A 17,143-nucleotide genomic window follows, 5' to 3' on the forward strand; every position below is an offset into this window, starting at 1 on the left:
GTCTTTAACTTCCTGGACTGGTGTTTGGGTGCCCTGAGTAGGAAAATCTCATCTGCCGATAGGGAAGTTTCCTTACTCATTGTGTCCTGCATGGACAAGGCCGTCCGAGATGGGTCCAACGAGCTTGCCGCTTCATTCACGTCCGGAGTCCTTAAGAAACGAGAGTCTCTGTGCTCTTTTCTGTCAGCAGGAGTGACGCCATGCCAAAGATCTGAGCTACTCTTTGCGCCCTTGTCTAAGTGCTTGTTTCCTGAAGTATTGGTTAAGGAAATTGCCTTGTCTTTAGTGCAGAAGGACACCCACGATTTAGTTGCGTCCTCGGCTCGCAAAGCTCCCCCTTTGCCTGCCTTGTCTGCTAGACCTAGGATAGACACTCCAGCGTCCAGGTTTATCCCGCCCTTTCGTGGCAGAGCCTCCAGCAGGGGAGGTGCTCGTGCCGAAGGGAAGAGAGGAAAGAGGAAAGGATCCAAGTCCTCTAAGGGCAGAGTCTGACTGCCCGCAACTTCAGACAGCAGTAGGTGCCAGACTCAAGAACTTCTGGCAAGCCTGGGAGAAGAGAGGCGCAGATCAACAATCTGTGAGGTTGCTCAGAGAGGGGTACAAAATCCCTTTTGTACGCAGACCTCCTCTAGCGACGTCCCCCATCGATCTCTCTCCCAGGTACCGAGAGGAAGAAAAGAGACAAGCCCTGAAACTGGAAGTGTCTCTTTTGCTAGAGAAGGGAGCGGTGGTCAAAGTCTCGGACCTTCAATCACCGGGGTTTTACAACCGTCTCTTCCTAGTATCAAAGAAGACAGGAGGTTGGAGACCGGTGCTAGACGTCAGTGCTCTGAATGTCTTTGTCACAAAGACGAAGTTTACCATGGAGACCACAAAGTCAGTCCTAGCAGCGGTCAGAAAGGGAGACTGGATGGTCTTTCTAGACCTAAGGGACGCTTACTTCCACATCCCCATTCACTCAGACTCCCAACCTTTTCTGAGATTCGTCTTCGACGATGTGGTGTACCAGTTTCGGGCCCTGTGCTTTGGCCTAAGCACAGCTCCTCTCGTGTTTACGAGGCTTATGAGGAATGTGGCAAAATTCCTCCATTTATCGGACTTCCGAGCCTCCCTTTATCTGGACGACTGGCTTCTCAGAGCCTCTTCCAGTCATCGCTGTCTGAAGGATCTCAATTGGACTCTAGATCTGACCAAGGAATTGGGACTCCTAGTCAACTTGGAAAAGTCACAGCTGGTCCCATCCCAAACTATTCTGTATTTAGGGATGGAGATTCACAGTCAAGTTTTTCGGGCTTTTCCGTCGGCCCCCAGAATAGATCAAGCCCTGCTCGTCATCCAGAAGATGTTGAAGAAAGAACGCTGCTCAGTCAGGCTTTGGATGAGTCTGGTAGGAACGCTGTCATCCCTGGAGCAATTTGTCTCGCTAGGACGGCTACACCTCCGACCTCTACAATTCCATCTGGCTTTTCACTGGAAAAAGGACAAGACGCTAGAGGCGGTCTCGATCCCGATTTCCGAAAAGATAAAGACTTGTCTGACTTGGTGGAAGGACAATATCAGCCTACGAGAGGGTCTTCCCCTGGCAGTTCAGAAACCCAACCACGTTCTCTTTTCGGACGCATCGGACTTGGGCTGGGGCGCGACGCCGGACGGTCGGGAATGCTCAGGTCTGTGGAACTCGAGTCAGAGGAGCATGCATATCAACAGCAAGGAGCTTTTGGCGGTTCATCTGGCCTTGATAAGCTTCGAGAATCTCCTTCGAGGCAAGGTGGTGGAGGTCAACTCGGACAACACCACGGCCTTGGCGTACATTTCCAAACAGGGAGGTACCCACTCATTGACTCTGTACGAGATCGCAAGGGACCTGCTCATCTGGTCAAAAGATCGAGGCATCTCCCTAGTAACGAGGTTCATCCAGGGCGACTTGAATGTCCTAGCGGATTGTCTCAGTCGGAAAGGTCAAGTAATTCTAACCGAATGGACCCTCCACAAGGATGTGTGTAAGAGACTTTGGGCGACTTGGGGTCAACCCACCATAGATCTCTTTGCAACCTCGCTGACCAAGAGGCTTCCAATCTATTGCTCTCCAGTCCCAGACCCAGCAGCAATACATATAGATGCCTTCCTCCTAGATTGGTCACATTTAGATCTTTACGCATTCCCACCATTCAAGATTGTCAACAAGGTACTGCAGAAATTCGCCTCTCACGAAGGGACAAGGTTGACCTTAGTTGCTCCCCTCTGGCCCGCGAGAGAATGGTTCACCGAGGTACTTCGATGGCTGGTAGACGTTCCCAGAAGTCTTCCTCTAAGAGTAGACCTTCTACGTCAGCCACACGTAAAGAAGGTACACCAAAGCCTCCACGCTCTTCGTCTGACTGCCTTCAGACTATCGAAAGACTCTCGAGAGCTAGAGGCTTTTCGAAGGAGGCAGCCAGTGCGATTGCTAGAGCGAGGAGAGCGTCTACCATTAGAGTTTACCAATCGAAGTGGGAAGTCTTCCGAGACTGGTGCAAGTCAGTTTCCGTATCCTCGTCCAGTACCTCTGTAGCCCAAATAGCTGATTTTCTCTTATACCTGAGAAAAGTACGATCCCTTTCAGCTCCTACGATCAAGGGCTACAGAAGCATGTTGGCCTCGGTCTTCCGGCATAGAGGCTTAGATCTTTCCAACAATAAAGATCTGCAAGACCTCCTTAAGTCTTTTGAGACCTCTAAGGAACGTCGTTTGGCTACACCTGGGTGGAATTTAGACGTGGTCCTAAGATTCCTCATGTCAGACAGGTTTGAGCCTTTACAGTCAGCCTCCCTGAAAGATCTCACTCTTAAGACTCTTTTCCTGGTATGCTTAGCCTCGGCTAAAAGAGTCAGTGAGCTTCATGCCTTCAGCAAGAACATCGGGTTTTCGTCAGAAAAAGCTACTTGTTCTCTGCAGCTTGGTTTCCTAGCCAAAAATGAGCTACCTTCTCGTCCTTGGCCTAAATCTTTCGATATTCCTAGCTTATCGGAGATCGTAGGCAATGAACTAGAAAGAGTATTATGCCCTGTTAGAGCTCTTAAGTTCTACTTAACTCGTACTAAACCTTTACGAGGCCAATCTGAAGCGTTATGGTGTTCGGTTAAGAAACCATCCTTGCCTATGTCAAAGAATGCTTTGTCATATTTTATCAGATTGTTAATACGAGAAGCTCATTCACACTTGAGTGAGGAAGACCGATCTTTGCTTAAGGTTAAGACGCACGAGGTTAGAGCTGTAGCAACTTCCGTGGCCTTTAAGCAAAATAGATCTCTGCAAAGTATCATGGACGCAACCTATTGAAGAAGCAAGTCAGTGTTCGCGTCATTTTACTTGAAAGATGTCCAGACTCTTTACGAGAACTGCTACACACTGGGACCATTCGTAGCAGCGAGTGCAGTAGTGGGTGAGGGCTCAACCACTACAATTCCCTAATTCCATATCCTTTTAATCTGTCTCTTGAAATGTTTTTTAATGTTGTTTTTATGGGTTGTCCGGAAGGCTAAGAAGCCTTTCGCATCCTGGTTGATTTGGCGGGTGGTCAAAGTCATTTCTTGAGAGCGCCCAGATTAGGGGTTTGATGAGGTCCTGTTGTATGGGTTGCAGCCCTTGATACTTCAGCTCCTGGGAGTCTGTCAGCATCCTAAGAGGATCGCTGGGCTCCGTAAGGAAGACGTACTTACAAGGCAGAGTAATCGTCTAAGTCGACTTCCTTACCAGGTACCTATTTATTTTGGTTTTGTTATATTGATAACTGTCAAAATGAAAAAACTCTTAGCTTATACGATGTAAACATATTTAACTCTGGTCTCTACCCACCTCCTTGGGTGTGAATCAGCTATTATATATTCACCGGCTAAGTTAAATATTTAAAAATGATATTTTAATTATAAAATAAATTTTTGAATATACTTACCCGGTGAATATATAAATTAAACGACCCTCCCTTCCTCCCCAATAGAGACGCAGTGGGATGAGAAGAAATTGAAGGTTTTGTTTACATCGAGAGTGGTATCTGGCCGACAGTTGGCGCTGGTGGGCACACCCGCAACCTGCATAGCGATCGCTGGCTAGTTTTTTATGTATGTGTCTGTCGAGCAACAGAGTTGCAGCTATTATATATTCACCGGGTAAGTATATTCAAAAATTTATTTTATAATTAAAATATCATTTTTTATATGATGAAGGTATTATATATATCTAAAACACAAATAGAAATTGTGTATTTTGAATCATTAGGAAAAAAAAATGACGGACATAGCTGACAGTCCCCTTAAGCCGGCTTCTTAGTGTTGTACATGGACTCTTATGGACTGTATAATTGGGACTTTTTCAGTCAACATAATGCAATTGGAAAATTATTCTTACCTGCAATATGTATGTAAACCATATATATATATATATATATATATATATATATATATATATATATATATATATTATATATATATATATATATATATATATTATATATATATATATATATATATATATATATATATATATATATATATATATATATATATATATATATATATATAGGGTAGAGGTACCAATATGTACTCATCAGTCCAATATGTACGCATTTGGCATTTAAAAATGTCTGCACAGGAAAAGGCAGCACTTTATCTTTAAATTTTTGTCTCATATTAATCCCCCACCATTATTCTATATATAGGCAAGTTTCTAGGCTCTTTGCTTTATAATGGACCAGTTACTAAAACAAAATTGAAGAAATTGTGAAAAAATACACAATTTCTTAACGAAAATGTAAGGTTTCTCATGTCATGTTCTTATACTATGGTTCATTTGCATGTATTATATTTGGCTTTTTTTTTTGGTTTGCATGTTGATTTTGTGACTACGGCCATATGAAACAAGCATCAAAACTCTAATAAAATAGAAAATATTAGGGGGAATAAGGGTGCGTACCTACTGGACAAGAGCAAGACACACATGCCCAATATGTACTCAAAAATAATAATGCCTGCAAGGGAGTCCTAAGCCACAAAACACAACAATCCAAAACTATCTCTACAGCTAGAGAGACTATGGGCCAATGTTCCATGAAAACCATGGGAGTAAAATCCAAGTCAATCTACCCCATGAGCGGTCCAAATTGTACGCAGTGTGTGATGTCCTATATGTACGGGTGTACATATAGGGCACCACACACTGCGTACCTATTGGTCATCTGACTTTCTGGGCTCGAACCTGTGCCGCCCAGTGAATAAGCTCCATTTAGCACTTATTCTTAGGTAATTTACTGCTAAATATACCAGAGAAAAAATGTAAAGGAGTGCTAGGTTAACTAGCTCGCTCACCTATTGGTGTCGGTATAAAATTGGGCGTATAATCCAGAGGTCCCGCACTATTTAGATTCATCCACGACAAAGACCTCAATAGAGGAGAGCCGTTCAACCTCACTCGGCACCACCAACTCTGCATCCGCTCAGAACTCAACTCCTTTTAGCACGCCTGTGTTGTAACCCGCTTTTTTGTTGTGCTCTCGTATTTCGCTATTTTCCACTGGATTATGGCTTCTTCATCGGTTTCCCAGGAGACACCGCCTAAGTTAAGTACCAAGCTATGTTTTGCTGTGTTTTGAGCAATCTAGATCGTTTAATATTTAAATTATAGGAGTTTATTCTCTTCGTTCATATCAATCTTGCTTGATTCCGCTTACAGTTGGTACTCCTGTTTTGAGAGCTTTTAGTTTCACTCGCGGTGTTACTATGTGTATTATTTTTATTATTAATTAAATGTTATTGTGGATATTCATTATTTAGCGTTTAGAACCCTCGTGGTTCATTTTTAGGGCCGATATCAGTTACGTATCGTTATGGCTTGCCGACCTTCGTTACTAGGCGGCAATTTTATTTTATAAGTCATCAGGTGTGTCCTTGGTGATTTATTTATTATGTTGCATGCCTTGCCCTAAATTTTTTATGTGTATATTTATATAAGTGTTCAACGCTATTACTATTATAATGAATATTTGTGCTATTACTCCGTTTGATCTGTCTGGTTGGGGATCGTCAGTTGGTAGCCCTGCTGCTCCGTATCACGTGATCCTCCCCCAAGCTCCCCCTCTCGCTAGGTGGGCGGCTAGGCTTCTCTCCCCCCTCCCCTAGGGGACCGTTGCCCTCCCTCCTTTTAGAGGGGGTAGTTCAGTGTGTATGGACTTTGTCCTCCGGGTGTCCCGGCGGGTTCGTCTCTGTCTAGACGGGTTGGCCATCGGTCAACAGAGTTGGATCCCGGTGCACCCTATTTTATATTCACTTATCACACTTTTGTTATGTTATACGAAACCCTCCGGGTTCGGTTGGCGGTTCTTATCTACAGTTCCGCCCCCCTATTAATTTATAACAGTTCCTATGATTATATAGGATTATATATGACAGATCACTATCCCGGAGTTCCTATATGTATTGGTTTATGGTTATACTTTATTTCCCGGCCCGGGGCTTGACCTCGCTCCGGGAAATCAGACACTAGGTGTCTTAATTCTTTGTTACATCCTTTTTATGATCCCGGCTCGACCGGAATGGATAGCTATACTCTAGTCTTAAGTTAGACTTATGTTTAGGCCCGGGTCCGGCCCCTACTTAAGAGTATTACAGTTAAGCTCTAGTCTTAAGTTAGACTTATGTTTAGGCCCGGGTCCTCCGGACCCGCCCCTACTTAAGAGTATTACAGTTAAGCTCTAGTCTTAAGTTAGACTTATGTTAAGGCCCGGGTCCTCCGGACCCGCCCCTACTTAAGAGAATTACAGTTTCTCATATACTATTCTTTTTATAGATGGTGCATTATCAGACGACGGCCTGTGCGGCTGTTCTTCATCAGCCTTGTGGCCATACCGTATGTAGGTCTCACGCCCTCTGCGGAGTTCAGCTGGAGGACATAGTGGTCTGGCACCCTGATAACTGTATGGTCTGTTTTGACCTCATCACCACCCTCGGATCTGATTCGGTGAGTCCCGTTGGCTATGTTGCCTTTCTAATTATTTTACCTTTTTTGGTATATATACACTATTTAGTAAGATTTCTATGGCCTTGAAGGACCACCGGGAATCTTCCTTTTTATAATTCCCACTATTATTTCAGGCATCCCCGGAGCAGAAGACTGCGGCTCGGGCCACACTGAAAGTGTGGGTTAGGGGATTTGCCCGAAACGTCAAAACTAAACAGCCTTACGTCCTGTCTGAAGACTACTGTGCCATGATCTATCCTAACGCCAAGTCTTCAGCCGCTGTGGCTAGGCATGTTGCAGCTCCCATCATTGCCCACATTGATGCCACCATAGCGGGGTTTATTGATCAAGATCAAGATCCGTCGGATGCCCCCGGAAATCTGGAAGACAATGTTGCTTCCATGAACCTGGACGTCGAACCCATGTTATTGGATGATCCGGACGCAGGTAGGGTGGTAAGTGAGGCAGGTGTTACCGGCGCTGAGATTCCTATCCTCAGCCCCGCTCTTTCTTCTTCTTCTGATCGCTCTTCCTCTCATGGTTTTTCTGGGGACCGTGATTCGTCTCAACGATCGCACCCGGTTCCCCCCAAGGATAAGTCTACATCTAGAACCTTACCTAAAGCTCGTAAGCCTCACAAGGCTTCCCATAGTTCTAAGCAGAATACAAACCCGTCATCTAAGGCTTCCGGCTCCTCCTCTAAGTCTCACGACCCGGGAGTACAATCCGCCACTCCTGCTCCTAGCCCGGGCCTTTCCGAATCAGCCATGCTTCGAATTGTGTCGGAGATGCAAGCTAAGTTGGTGTCGGAAATGCAGGCCAAGATGGAAACGATGTTCTCTAACATCGGTCAGAGACTTGGGGCATTAGAGCAAGGTGCTCCAGAGCGAGTCCAAAGCTCTCTCATCCCGGATGCCTCTAAGCTTCCGCCGTATACCAAGAATAATCCTTGGCGCATGGCTCTTCATTCTCCGTTCTCAGACGGAATGTTAACTTTGGAAGGTCTTGGCACTCGTCCTCTAGAGGACTTTGAATTCTTTCCTCCTGGTCTGGCATTTCCATTTCATGGTTATGCCAGGCTTACCGAGGAAGCTCTGGTTCGGCTAGATAAGGTCCCCAAAGAGACCGTCATCTTCCCAAAAGAACAAGCCCAATCTGTTTGGGCTAGGTTCCTCAACGACATTGGTTGCACCAACACCATGTTGACGCCGTATAAGAGTTCCTTCACAATGTTTTTAATGGACAAAAACACCGTGACTCCATGCGTCAATAAGGTAGCAGAGCTTGCTTTCCAATATGCTCTGGAGGAGAAGCCCTTGCCTCCCATCCGAGAGGTGGATCCGATCTCCCTCCTTCTTCCTTCTGGCATTGAGTGTTGGGACAATGTCCATACCACTTTTACCTCTGGCAAGCTATCAGCGGACTGTGCCTCAGTTATGTTTAGTGAGCGGCTTCCCCGTCTCCCGGAATCCCTCATTAAACAGGAGTATGATTCCCGCCTACGTGTTGGCCGGACTCTGAACTTGGCCACATCCACGGAGTCGATAGCCTTGACTTATGATACTGAGAGTATCTTTAAGTCTCTCAATAAGGCTACGTTGCAGTCATTGTATTATGATCTTTATGACTTCGCTATTGCTAAACGTAGGTGTCGCAAACACGTCCTGGCTGAGGCGACTATTAGGCACGAGCCTAATAAGCTTATCCGGTCCTCCTGCTGGGGTTCAAATCTCTTCCCTGAGGATCTTGTGGAGGAAGTCTTGGCAGAGGCCACTAGAGTCAATCAGAGCCTTAAAGCCCGTTGGGGTTTGACTCCTAAACGGAAATATGACCCCGCAAATTACCAAGCCCGGGGTAGGAAGAAGCTCCGCCCGTATACCTCCACCCAGTTCAGGCAACAGCAGAGTAGTTCGTCCAATTTCCGACTGCCTTTCAGTGTCCCGAAGAAGCCGGTGCCTCCACCACCTCTCCTGCCTTTAACCAGTCTTATGAGGCTCCTAGCTCTCCCCAGAGTTATAACAGAGGTAGAGGCTACCACCGTGGTTCAAACCAGAACAGAGGTAGAGGAAGAGTTTTTCGCAAGAGAAAGAACTTCCTAGGCGGACGTGGAGGCAACTCCTCAAGCCAATACTGAGGTGCAGCAGGTAGGGGGGAGGCTTTATGCCTTCCGCAACAAATGGAGGTTCAGTCCCTGGGCTTTCAGTATCATCTCCAAGGGACTGGGGTGGAGTTGGATTCAAGGGCCTCCTCCTCCGAACAAATTTCATCAACATTCCACTCCGGACCTAGTCGAATTTGTCCAGGATCTGTTACAAAAGAACGCCATACAAGAAACGAAACACCTGAAGTTTCAGGGTCGGCTGTTCAGTGTCCCGAAGAAGGATTCAGACAAGAGAAGAGTGATTCTAGACCTATCCCTTCTCAACTTGTCCATTCAATGCGACAAGTTTCGAATGCTTACCGTCTCGCAGGTGCGGACCTTACTTCCCCGTGGGGCCGTCACCACCTCTATCGATCTTACAGACGCCTATTATCACGTCCCGATAGCGAGACACTTCCGTCCGTATCTAGGCTTCCGCCTAGGGGACAAAAATTACCCCTTCAAAGTGATGCCTTTCGGGCTCAACATCGCCCCAAGGATCTTCACAAAGTTAGCAGAAGTCGCTGTTCAGGAACTCAGAAATCAAGGGATTCAAGTAGTAGCCTATCTGGACGACTGGCTCATTTGGTCAGACACCTCCCAAAATTGCCTAAAAGCCACTCACAGAGTCATCCAATATCTTCAATCTCTAGGCTTCCAGATCAACTTCAAGAAGTCCCGTCTTCTTCCGAAATCAAAGTTCCAATGGCTCGGCCTGCAATGGGATCTTATATCTCATACTCTGTGTCTTCCCAAACCCAAGAGGTTAGAGATTGCAAGGAACACCAAACGCTTTCTCAAAGACAAAGTAAGTTCCAGACGTCTCCAAGAGAGGATTCTAGGGTCCCTTCAATTTGCCTCAGTGACGGATCTACTTCTGAAGGCAAAATTGAAAGATATCAATCGTGTCTGGCGTTCGAGGGCGAACCGGAAGCTCCGGGACAGGAAAGTCCGCCTTCCTCCCATTCTACGGGAAAGACTTCTTCCTTGGACAAGAGCCAACAATCTGTCAAAGTCAGTTCCCCTTCGATTCCCGCCTCCGAAGTTAATCATTCACACGGACACATCCCTATCAGGTTGGGGCGGCTATTCTCAGCTCAGGAAAGTTCAAGGTCTTTGGTCTCCCTTATTCCGCCAATTTCACATCAATGTGCTGGAGGCCATGGCAGTTCTTCTAACCCTGAAACGTCTCACTCTATCCAAGAGACAACACCTTCGTCTGGTCCTCGACAGCGAAGTGGTGGTCCGCTGCCTCAACAGAGGCGGGTCAAAATCAGGGCCCCTGAACCATGTTCTAGTAGCCATATTCTCCCTAGCAGCCTCGAACCGTTGGCATCTTTCAGCTGTCCACCTGGCGGGAGTCCGGAACGTAGTGGCAGACGCCTTGTCCCGGACCTCCCCTCTAGAATCGGAATGGTCACTCGATCTAAAGTCATTCCGGTGGATTCTCTCTCGGGTTCCCGGTCTCCAAGTGGACCTCTTCGCCACGGAGTCCAACCACAAATTGAGAGTATATGTGGCTCCCAATCTAGACCCTCGGGCTTACGCCACAGACGCCATGTCACAGAATTGGGACATCTGGGAAAGGATTTATCTCTTTCCCCCGGTGAATCTTTTACTGAAAGTCCTAGACAAACTGAGATCCTTCAAGGGACAAGTAGCCTTGGTCGCACCCAACTGGCCCAAGAGCAACTGGTATCCTCTCCTGCGAGAGTTGAGACTATATCCTCACCCGATACCCAATCCGGTTCTGTCTCAGATAGTACAAACACGCGTTGTGTACGCTTTCTCAAACATTCAGAGCGCCCTAACTTTATGGACTTCATGAAGTTTGCGGCCATGCATGGTGCCAATATCGATCCTCAAAACACCTTGTTTCTAGAATCAGATAAACGGGATTCCACCATCCGCCAATATGATTCTGCAGTTAAAAAGTTGGCAAAATTTTTGATGGACTCAGACGTGCACTGTATGAACCTGAACCTTACAGTCACTTTCTTTAGAACTTTATTAGAATCAGGTCTGGCAGCCAATACTATCACCACTATTAAATCTGCTTTGAAAAAGAGTTTCCTAGTGGGTTTTAACATAGACTTAACCGACTCTTTGTTAGCTTCAATTCCGAAAGCCTGTGCCAGACTGAAACCGGTTACTCGTCCTACCCCGGTGACCTGGTTCCTTAATGATGTACTCAAATTGGCTTCTGATACCATTAACAGTTCTTGTGATTACATTCCCCTTCTCAGGAAAACACTTTTCCTGGTGAGCTTGGCTTCCGGGGCAAGAATTTCTGAACTGGCAGCCTTGTCGAGAGACCCGGGTCATATTGAGTTCCTTCCTTCGGGAGAGATCCTTCTTTCACCTAACAAATTCTTTTTGGCTAAGAACGAAGACCCTCAGAACAGATGGTCCTCCTGGAAAATTGTTCCCCTCACGCAAGATCCGTCTCTGTGCCCTGTTACTACTCTTAGGTCTTATTTATCCCGGACCTCCTCTAACTCCTCGGGGCCTCTATTCATTAGAGAACAAGGTGGTACCATTACCATTAAAGGGATCAGGCAACAAATTTTGTATTTTATTAAACAAGCTAGCCCTGACTCTTTTCCTCTTGCACATGATAACAGAGCGGTTGCTACTTCGGTGAACTTTTTTCACCACATGAATTTTACGGACCTTTCCAGGTATACAGGGTGGAAATCACCGTCAGTGTTCAAGAAACACTACCTTAAACATTTGGAAGCCCTAAAATTTTCTACAGTAGCTGCAGGGAGCGTAGTTACTTCCAGGTGACTCACGTGTTAATGCCTTGTCATTTTATCTCTCCCCCTTACCTGCCTCATTTATATACCCTATTTGTATTCGTTGGTTTCGCACCTGAATATTATTATTATATTTGTAAATGTTTAACTGAGTATCTGTATATATTATCACTCACGGCATTATTATACCTTATTTGTCAGTTGTTCTACCAAGTGGATTTATGTTCCTTTTAAGATACCCTTATAATTGTTTTGTGGCACTCATCTCTGATTAAAGCATCCTGTATTTCCCTTACGCTTATGTTTTTTCCTTTATCTTGCAAGTTTGGTGACATTTCTCTTGTATAGATTCACTGGGCGGCACAGGTTCGAGCCCAGAAAAGGGATTTTGACGTAGGAAAAATCTATTTCTGGGCGAGGGACCTGTGCCGCCCAGTGAACCCTCCCAGCTCCTCTCCCTTGGAGTCCCCAAACTTTGGGTGCTAAGGAGTTGGGTTCTGAGCGGATGCAGAGTTGGTGGTGCCGAGTGAGGTTGAACGGCTCTCCTCTATTGGGGTCTTTGTCGTGGATGAATCTAAATAGTGCGGGACCTCTGGATTATACGCCCAATTTTATACCGACACCAATAGGTGAGCGAGCTAGTTAACCTAGCACTCCTTTACATTTTTTCTCTGGTATATTTAGCAGTAAATTACCTAAGAATAAGTGCTAAATGGAGCTTATTCACTGGGCGGCACAGGTCCCTCGCCCAGAAATAGATTTTTCCTACGTCAAAATCCCTTTTTTAATCATAAAAGACATTAATTTCTTTTTCTTTTTCTTCAGATAGAATAATACATTATGGGTAAACTAAGCATAGATAAAACCAATGTGACTAAACCAAGTCAAAATCAGAAAATGAAAAGGAAGTTGGTACAAAAGAAATATGATCCGGCTATAATTGCAGATGCTTTAAATGATATAAACAAGTAAGTTAAGAAGAAAACATTATTGAAGCCCCTTTGATTTACTTAAATAAAGTTATATAATTCAATAATTACTACTGTAGTGCTCTTTTCAAGAATATGTTACTTCTTTGTTTTTGTTTTTATGGGTAACTTAACAGCATTTGCTTTATGCGGGTAACATCTTCCTCCTTGTCTAAACTTAGTAGGTTGGCCAGGGCACCAGCCGCTTGTTGAAATACTACCGCTAGGGCCAAAGGTGATAAGAAATGTGATGGACAGAGTGTATTCCATATCATCACTGAAAATGGTTGAGGAATTTAAAAAAATAAAAGACGCAAAAGAAAAGAAAGAATCGTGCAAAAAAACAATAAAACCAATAGGCAGGAAAGGTTCAAGAACACAAAGAAATAAGAAAAAAAGTAAAAACAGATAGTGCAGATGATGAAGAGAGAGAACCACCAAAGTCAGCAAGTACGAAAGATTCTCTAACAAAGCAAAAGAGGAAACGAGTAGAAAAAATTACAAGTGATGAAGATGCTATGCTTGAAGACGAAGGACTCACTGGGGCTAGTAAAGCAGAAGCAGGCTCTTCCTATGCTAGTAAAGCAAGTGATTCATCAAATGATGAAGTCATGAGTTTGCATGATAGTTCAGATGAGAGCTTAGATTATGGAAGCGACAAATTTGCTTTTGGCATTACCCTTGAGGAACCTAAAGTAGATTCTTGGGTTGGAGTGAAAGTAGAGAAAGCAGTTTCATCTATCAAAGGTAGAAAGATGACCCCGTTTAAGGTCTACATTGCCAGAGTCTTAAAGGTCGATGAAGGTGGATATGAAGTGTCATTTCTGAAAGAAAAAAGTGATGGCTTCTACATAATGCCAGAAATTGAAGAAGTGTCCTATCCACATCATCGAGATGAGATAGTTGTTCTAGAAAACCCAGAACAAGTATATAGAAATCGTGTATATGGGTTTTCATTTCCATCTAATATAAAAACAATACTCATCTCACACCTAGCACAATTAAAATGAAAATATTGTAACAGATTTTTTAGTTCATTTTCAAACCGTCCAAAGAATTTCAGTCATAAAGTGTATTTTTTTCTAACGAAGGTACTAGTATAAATACTGTTTTTTTTTCTATTGTATTTAGGTAGTTAATATATCACATTGAATCCCATGGGAAGTGGCAAAGAGTTTCCAGGTCAAACAATTTATTATTTGTTTTACTATCAATAACTATGCAAATATTTTTCTTAATATTCGTTAAGAATATTCCAGTAAAATAGCAGTTTGCTAATTTTTTCTTTTATACTCGCTTTTGTTTGTGTGAACACTGTATCTTATGTAGTTATTAAGTGTAGAACTGTACACTCAATATAGATGTGATACTTCAAAGAACAGGATATCAAAATACCGAGTTTTGTTGAAAATAATTAATACAATTTTTCTTTTTTCTTTTTTACTGTACTCGCAACATTTTTCATTTGTATATGCCTTCCCCTACGTATACCATGTCAAGTATATCTCTTTTGTATTGTGCATTGATGTTACTCAACCTATAAAGCTATTTTACAAGGTGGAAACATGATGTCAAACACATATTTTGCTTTTTTATTACTATTTCCCATAAATTCCACATGGAAGCTGTGATAATGCAATTGAAACTCTTTGAATCATAAATGAGCAAATAAAGCAATGAATGAGGTCTAACATATTCAAAGGAGACTTGTGTAGCTTTAAGAACTTCAGAGTTATGAGTGAAAGAGTACCTAATGGACAGGGGAGAGTACATATTGGGCATGCCTGAATAATAAGTACGCATCAAATTTAGTGACCATTTTCTCAGTATGGCTTTACAATATCTACAATTTCTTTACATAACATGAAACTGCAACCATTTCTTAATAACCTGTACAAATATCATATTCATTGTGCTCATTGTAAGGCGGACATAGCCTCTAGAGTAAAAAAATCCATGATTTTGTGCGTACCTATTGGTACGCTTACCCTATATATATATATATATATATATATATATATATATATATATATATATATATATATATATATATATATATATCTATATCTATATCTATATCTATATCTATATCTATATCTTCGGTGAAAGTAGCAACAGCGAGTAATGAACACAAATTTCATAGTATGGATAGGAAAAGAGTAGTTCAAAATGTCCTTTTTTCATAGGGAAAGAGTAGTTCAAAATGTCCTTTTTTTATTCCCGCTTAGTGATTCTTAATCATATAAACATATACAAAAGAATTAAGAAAAAGTTAAAAAAATTTTACAAATTCCTTCAAAACTTTGAAAATCGGTTAAAATTCAAATGAAAATTAGAAGGGAAAAAAAAAATATAAAATATATACATCAGACAAAGTAGTGGAACCAACCTCGCAAAAGCGTAGTGAGAAACTGTATGCCAACAAGAGTTAGAAAACAAACTAAAGAAAACTATGATAAATATAACTGAATTGAAGAAGCTTGGGTATTTAACGACGGAACTTGTCCTTTGATCAATATGGATTCAAGAAGAGGCAAGTCATGGTTATTTGACACTTGACCAATGATGGTGAAATCTTTGTTTTCAATATTTTGTTTGCACATTTTAGCATGACTCCGAATATTAGAATGTTCAGGGTTGGATATTCTGCAACCAGTTCGATAGCTAACACCTCTATGGGAATCAATTCTGACCTACAACACCAGAGGACATATAAGGACTCAATTGATCTTTGAAGTGGAAAAGCGAGCCAATAGTGAGAGGGTTCTTAGGGATGAGTTTAACTTCCACAGCTGGGAAGTGTTGTTGGATAATTTCTGTAAACTTTCTCTTAAGGAAATCTTCATGGAGAAAAGGAAAACTTGCATAAAATTTTAATTTAGGAACTTTAAGTGTTTTTGGAGTGTGAGCCAACTTGTCATTCAATAATCTATTAAGAAGTTTGAAAAATATTTTGGTGGGAAAACAGTTTTTCTTAAAATATTCAGTATGGAAAGATTCCCAGCTAGAGGTCAAAAGGAATGCTCTGTGGAGAAGAGTAAAAATAGAATTAGTTTTAAAATTATAAAAACAAGAGCTATTAAAGTTTGAAGCTAAACCAGTAAAAGTCTTTTTTTCTAAAAATCGTGGTACTTAAACCTTCTCTATTTCTAGACACCAACACATCTAAAAGGGTGAGTTTGTTACCTTCCTCCTTATCTACGGTGAATGTTATGTTTTCATGTTGTGAGTTGGCAAAGTCAAGGAAGGAGTCAGCGCCAAACTCATCTCTGAATAGAGCAAATGTGTCATCAACATACCTAACATAAAGTGGTATTAATATTAGTGGTATCAATATTATCCTAAACAAACTATTTTCTGAACCTAATACCACTTTTGACCTTTTGACCTCTAGATGGGAATCTTTCCATACTGAAATTATTTATCTATGTGAATATTTTAAGAAAAACTGTTTTCCCACCAAAATATTTTTTAAACTTCTTAGTAGATTATTGAATGACAAGTTGGCTGAGACTCCAAAAACACTTAAAGTTCCTAAATTAAAATTTTATGCAAGTTTTCCTTCTCCCCATGAAGATTTCAATAAGAGGAAGTTTACAGAAATTATCCATGAACACTCCCCAGCTGTGGAAGTTAAACTCATCCCTATGAACCCTCTCACTATTCGCTTGCTTTTCCACTTCAAAGATTGGTTGAGTCCTTATATGTCCTCTGGTGTTGTATATAAATATAATTGACCAAAGTGTAACTCTGGGACCTACGTAGGATATACCAAGAGGTTGTTGAAGGTCAGAATTGATTCCCATAGAGGTGTTAGCTATTGAACTGGTTGCAGAATATCCAACCCTGAACATTCTAATATTCGGAGTCATGCTAAAATGTGCAAACAAAATATTGAAAACAAAGATTTTACCATCATTGGTCAAGTGTCAAATAACCATGACTTACCTCTTCTTGAATCCATATTGATCAAACGACTATTTCCGTTGTTAAATATCCAAGCTTCTTCAATTCAGTTATATTTGTCATAGTTTTCTTTGGTTTGTTTTCTAACTCTTGTTGGCATACAGTTTTTCACTACGCTTCTGCGAGTTTGGTTCCACTACTTTGTCTGATGTATATTTTTTTTTTCCTTTTAATTTTCATTTAAATTTTGAATGATTTTTATAGTTTTGAATTAATATGTAAAAAAAAAAAAATTAACTGTTGCTTAATTCTTTTGTATATGTTTTACTTGTAGCCCTGGACAATATGATTAAGAATCACGAAACATTGGAATAAAAAAGGAC

This window comes from Palaemon carinicauda, chromosome 9 (genome assembly GCF_036898095.1).
Source record: "Palaemon carinicauda isolate YSFRI2023 chromosome 9, ASM3689809v2, whole genome shotgun sequence".
Classification (NCBI taxonomy): Eukaryota; Metazoa; Arthropoda; class Malacostraca; order Decapoda; family Palaemonidae; genus Palaemon; species Palaemon carinicauda.